Source organism: Camelus bactrianus, chromosome 5 (assembly GCF_048773025.1).
Source record: "Camelus bactrianus isolate YW-2024 breed Bactrian camel chromosome 5, ASM4877302v1, whole genome shotgun sequence".
In the NCBI taxonomy this organism is placed as follows: Eukaryota; Metazoa; Chordata; class Mammalia; order Artiodactyla; family Camelidae; genus Camelus; species Camelus bactrianus.
Genome location: NC_133543.1, coordinates 66,536,695 through 66,542,868, shown reverse-complemented (window position 1 = coordinate 66,542,868; position 6,174 = coordinate 66,536,695).

Sequence of the window (6,174 nt, the reverse complement as noted above, 5' to 3'; positions counted from 1 at the left end):
AATGCTAAAAATGTTTTTCTAGCTAAACAAAATACATCTGTGGGCTACCTAAGAGCCTCCACTGGGCCACCATTTTTTAAAGTTTTTGTCTAAGAGGATGGTTTGTGAACAAGAGTGTGGTATTTGAAAAACAAGTGGAGGAAAGAGGAAGTATACATCCAAAAATTGTGGAGTACAGGGAACAGGAAACAACTTGGCAGAGACATATTTACAGTAAAAAGCACTAAGCTAGTAGGCATCCTTTATTGGAGATCATATAAGGTCGAATAATCTATGCATTAATAACTTGCCATGTTGATGTCTGAGAATTCTGCCCCATAGTTCCTTATTCAGTATGTTGTTTATACAGTTGGGTTAAAGGATAATGATGACTTAATGAAAAAAACTTTTAAAGTTTGGAACTATAAACACAATGTGCTCCTACCTTAAAAAAGAAAAAGCACAGATTTTAAATTATTCAAGTCCCCTCTTCCTATCCCACTCTCCTAATCCTTGGTACCCACTGTGAACAGTTCAGGATATCCTTCCAGATAATTTCTTTTTAATAAAATTTAAAATATAATTTGTTATATCATCATTTAGTTTATTCACCATGATTATATCATTATCTATCTACATCTGTTAATTGATGTCAATGTATTTTTCCCCCCAAATTCTGAGGGTTGCATTAAAGTCAGGTTTGCACAAGGCTGCTGATGCAGCAATTAAACACTTTAAAAACAGAGAACTAGGTATACAAATTACCTAGTCTAATTTTATTGTGATTGAGAAGTAAATTTAGTCTGATACTCGTTTCAGCCGAGACAAAAGATCACTGAGTTTTACCTTTTTCTCCCTAAGTGACACTTAACTTGAAACTATTTTTACTTCAGTTAAACATTGCTTCTCCTTTTATAATGTCTCCTTTTTTCCTCTTGATCCACCATTCAGAGTAATCCTTCCCATCAGACCATTTTTGTTTTACAAGGCAGCAATTCAAGAATAGAGTTGAAATGTTAGGAGAACCTTGCTGACAACGCATACACTTTTATTACAAACAAGTCAGAACCGGCTATATTGAGTCACTCTTTGAAAGTTAAAGGACTTTTTTCCTTATATGGATACTTGTTTACATTTTCCAAGTCCAAAAGGGAGCAAGTATTTTATCTGAAGAATGGACAAATGAGAGATCAAAGTTCAAGTAAGTACTTTTTTCCCACATTCTTCACCCTGAGCTCTTTGTAAGTTAGTATGTATTTTTCCATTTGAACATTTTCCTTACTGCGTTTTACTGGGATGAAAGTGCAAAGTTTCTGAAGTAGTTATTTTCAAAACTATCTTAGAGAATAGTTGTCCTTAACTCATGTAGGCAGTTATAGTGATGGTAACATGAAAGTAATCTAATTAAACAGATTGAAAATGAGAGAGGATAAGTATGTTTTATAGTAACTAAAATGCTTCAGGAGAAATATATGTTTAGAAGAACTAATTTTCAAAGACCTTACAATAAATGATCCCTAATAGTCAGGATATAGTCACGTAGTAAATCAAACCTTAAGGAATATTTGAGTTTATATATATATTCTGGAAAGCATGGCTGCCCAATGATAGATTTACTTTTTATTTAGTACTATGTATTGATCAAATATATATGTTTCTTCTTTATTAATTCTAGGGTATTTCAGCAAAAGACACTATGGTGGAAAGGAAATAATATTTAAACATCTGTTATTTGTCAGCATGTTATTCATTGAATCCTTACCATAACTCAGTGAAGAAGGTATTACCTGTGTTTTATAGATGAGGAAACTGAGTCTTAGGACATGTGCCATGCACTTCCATAGCTAGTAAGTGGCAGAACGGAATCCGAGACCATTTCTGTCTGTCTCCAAAGGCTGTCTTCCTCCCTCCACAGCACATAGCCCTAGCACAAACTTTTTTTCTTTTAGTGGAAAAGGTCAGAAAATCCTTAATATTCTTAAGGGTGTCTATTTAAGGCAAACATTTTAACCTACATGGTGAAGTGGGTATAACTCTATCAACTGACTATTGAAGATGAGAATTTCTTGTTATGCTTCCAGATAGCTGAAGTTTTCCAATATTCATAGCTGTCACATCCATTCTAAGGGTCTTGGTTGGTCCACGTGTAGCACTTAACAATATTTTGGGGCTTTCCTAATACCTATATGAGGTGGAATAGGGAAATGGTTGGAAGGGTAGAGATACCTGGGTTCAAATTTTGACCTTGCTAATTACTATCTTCTGTGCTCTCAGGCAAATTTTTTTTTAACTTCCCTGAACTTCTGTTCTTCATATGTACAATGGGAAAATGAATACCTATTTCATAGGGGATTAGCACTCTTAGCCCAGTACCTGATAAATAGCCCCCAACAAAGTGTTTCTTACATTCATATGAGGAATAATTAAGGATATTCTCTGTTTCAACACAATTTATTGTTACATGAATTACTCTTATGCAAATATGTCATGTTGGATGAACTATTTAGTTAAATATACCAATTAATTTTACATGTTCATTTTTTTTTTCCAAATGTGACATTCTCTTTGATAGTAGAAGTCTGCAAAGAAACCTGTTTAGAAGAGACACTGAATTAAGTTTAGTTTCAGTTCTTTGAAAAACAGCTGAGATTTCTACTGTGGACATTGTAAAGAACCTATGTGAAAAGAAAAAGGAAAATTCTTGTTACAGGTTTTTATTTTTATTTTTATTAAAGTATAGTTGATTTACAATATTATAGTTTAGGTGTACAACATAGTGATTTAATATTTTTATAGATTATGCTCCATTTAAAGTTGTTATATAAAGTATTGGCTATATTCTCTGTGATGCACAATACATCCTTATATCTTATTTATTTTATTCATAATAGTTTGTACCTCATAATTCTCTACCCCCATCTTCCCCTCCCTTCATCCCTGTCCCTACTGGTGACCACTAGTTCCTTCTCTATGAGTCTGTTTCTGTTTTGTTATATTCTTTCATTTATTTTATTTTTTAGATTCCATATATAAGTGAAAACATACAGTATTTGCCTTTCTCTGTATGACTTATTTCACTAAGCATAATACCCTCCAGGTCTATCCACCATGTTGTTGCAAATGGTAAAATTTCATTCTTTTTTATGGCAGAATAATATTCCGTTGTATATATGTACCACATCTTCTTTATGCATTCATCTGTTCATGGACACTTAAGTTGCTTCCATATCTTGGCTATTATAAATAATGCTGCTGTGAATATTGGGGTGCATGTTTCTCTTCCTGTTAATGTTTTCTTTTTCTTCAGATATATACCCAGGAGCATAAACAGCTCATATACCTCAATACCAAAAAAACTAAACAATCTGATTTGAAAATGGGCAGAAGACCTGAATAGACATTTTTCCAAAGAAGACATACAGATGAAAAATAGGCAAATGAAAAGATGTACAACATTGCTGTTTATCAGGAAACGCAAATCAAAACCACAGTGAGATGTTACCTCACATCTTTCAGAATGGCTATTGTCAAAAAGCAAACAACAAACGGTGGTGAGAATGTGGAGAAAAGGGAACACTTCTACACTGCTGGTGGGAATGTAAATTGGTGCAGCCACTATGGAAAACAATAATGGAGGTTTCTCAAAAAACTAAAAATAGAACTACCATATGATTCAGCAATCCCACCCCTGGGTATATATCTCACCATTGTTTTAAATCCTAATATCATTTTCCAGGCACTTATCAGTAAAAGAAAAGGATAGAGGAAAAGCAGGACAGAAGGATGGAGAGAGGAAAGGAGGAAGGTGGGGTATTGGGGAGAGTGGGGAGCCAATTCACAGTACAAGTTTTCAGTCAGAAATAGTACACAGGGTAGTACATACGTTTATCCACTCTGCCTCCTTGGATGTCACTGAAATGAAAAGAAAAGAGGACCCAAACCTTGTCTTTCTGATAACAGGCTAGGGTGGAATCATTAGCAGATCAAAGATAAATTTCTGACATAAGCAAATGAGAACATATTGATGTATAAGTGAGCTACCTCTCCAGGAACAGCTTGGGTACCCAGTGAGGGAAATGGGCAGAAGGACTGTATACAAAACAGCTGCTCCTTCCCACCCACGCGGAGCTCACATGCAGTGCTAATTAGCCCTAATGCTCCTAGCATGTGGGCTCAAGAAAAAAGTCCTCCCATTCTGATACTGGGAGTGAAACCCCGATTGCCTTGGTGCTCTCACCCATGAATCTTAAAGAAGCCTGCCCACCGACATGACTTGTCCACTTACACTGAAAGCCTCTCAGTCAGTGTTTTTTTTTGTCAAAAGTGATTTTTTTTTTTTGAGAAAAAATAACCTACTCAACAGTAGAGGAAATCCACATAAGTTCCTTGAATTCATCAACCTAGCCTTTCTTTCATGCAGATGAACGGGTAACTATTGATGAAATCAGGGGAAGAGCAACAGCACCAAATAGTAGAAATGAGATGAATAAAGTGATGAACCCTCCAAAAAAGGAAAGAAAATGATAATTTAGGTAAGAAAATGACTTTTTTTTTCAATTCTAGGTAATATCCTGGAAATTATATCACCCTCCTAAATTCAATGAGAAGGTGAATTTAAATGTAGAGCAAAGAGACAAAAACACAGTATGAGAGAAAAGTAGGTGACCTTAAAGGTTAACCTGGAATGTCAATATCTTTTCATTAAGAAACCAAGTAAGAGGTAGCAGAAAAATGGAGGTGATGAATGGGAGGAAAGGAGGGGGGAAATGGAGGAGCTGGATTACTTTAATGATATGAGGAAGGTTTCATATGTTTCTTGTTTAATAAAAAAAGGCAACCAGAAACCTCAGAAAAAAACCCAAAAGTTGTACAAGAAAGTCATTTCCTCCTATAAAACAAAGTAAACTGCAGCATGATTCTGATGAATTAATTTTACTTTGATTCTTCAATCACTTTCTTTGAATGGCAAAATTTTTCTTCCATAGGATTACATTTCTTCTTCTTGAGGCTCAGACATCATACTTGATTCTGCAATGAATAATACTGACATCATGATAATGTTCTATTGGCTGTTAATTTTTAATTTGCAGAATTAACCTCTAAACCAAGCTCAGAATCTTTTAAAAAGTTAGGAAATAAGGACAGAGTGGCTGTAAATATAAATGCTATAAATACTGATAATTGAAAAGTCTTGGTGTAGTTGACAAAGCTGAGAGTTGGGGGTAGAGAAGAGGTAATGTATAGTGTAGGGTTCTTTTTTCTTACTGAAGTATAGTCCGTTACAGCGTGTCAATTTCTGGGGTACAGCATAATATCCTAGTTATTTATATATATATATATATATATATATATATATATATATATATATATATATATAGTGTAAGGTTCTTAGTCTCCCATTTTATGGAAAGAGAATTAAGATACTGTCTAAAATTATGAAACAATAAAGGGAATTTAAGCATATTATTTGAAATTATATGCATTATATTATGTGAAAGTATAAAATAATTCGTATCATATGAATTATGTAACCCATAATAGAGCTAAAAAGTACAGAGTAACCAACAAAACCTGGGAGAAGGCGTAGGGGAAAAGCAGGAAGTAGTGCGAGGTGAATTACTTATCTGTCATTGTGGGTCTCTAAGAGATCTTGTCTTAGGTTGCTAAATCGAGAAGTAGAGATGTATCAGTGGTACTGAGTATTTAGATGTAGCTGGCTTAACATCAGCCACTCTAACTGATCCTAATAGTTACCTGTCTTTTAGCTACACATTTATTAACAAGCTCATCCTTCTCAAATACAATTCCCAATGAGCCTGATGATTGAATTTCTGAGCAAATAATTTATACTGTTGATTTGGAAATACAAATTTAGGAAGGCATTTGCAGACTTTTTCAGAAGCTTTTTGTGATGTGTTAATCATCATTGACTTGACTAAATATGTAACAGACACCCTTCTTTTGAAAATGAAAAGAATATTTCTGTAAAGTAGAAGGAAATAGTTGTGTGACCTTAGAAATGCATATAAATTAATTGCAGTATTTGTAATATAAATATATGTCATAATGTACTATAAATTATGTTATGCTATTTTCATCATATACAATTGTGTTGACTATAGCTTGTAGATTGTAGCTGGTACTACTTTTTCACTCTTCTTATTTCTAATCATCTTTTCTTTAACTTTTCTTCTC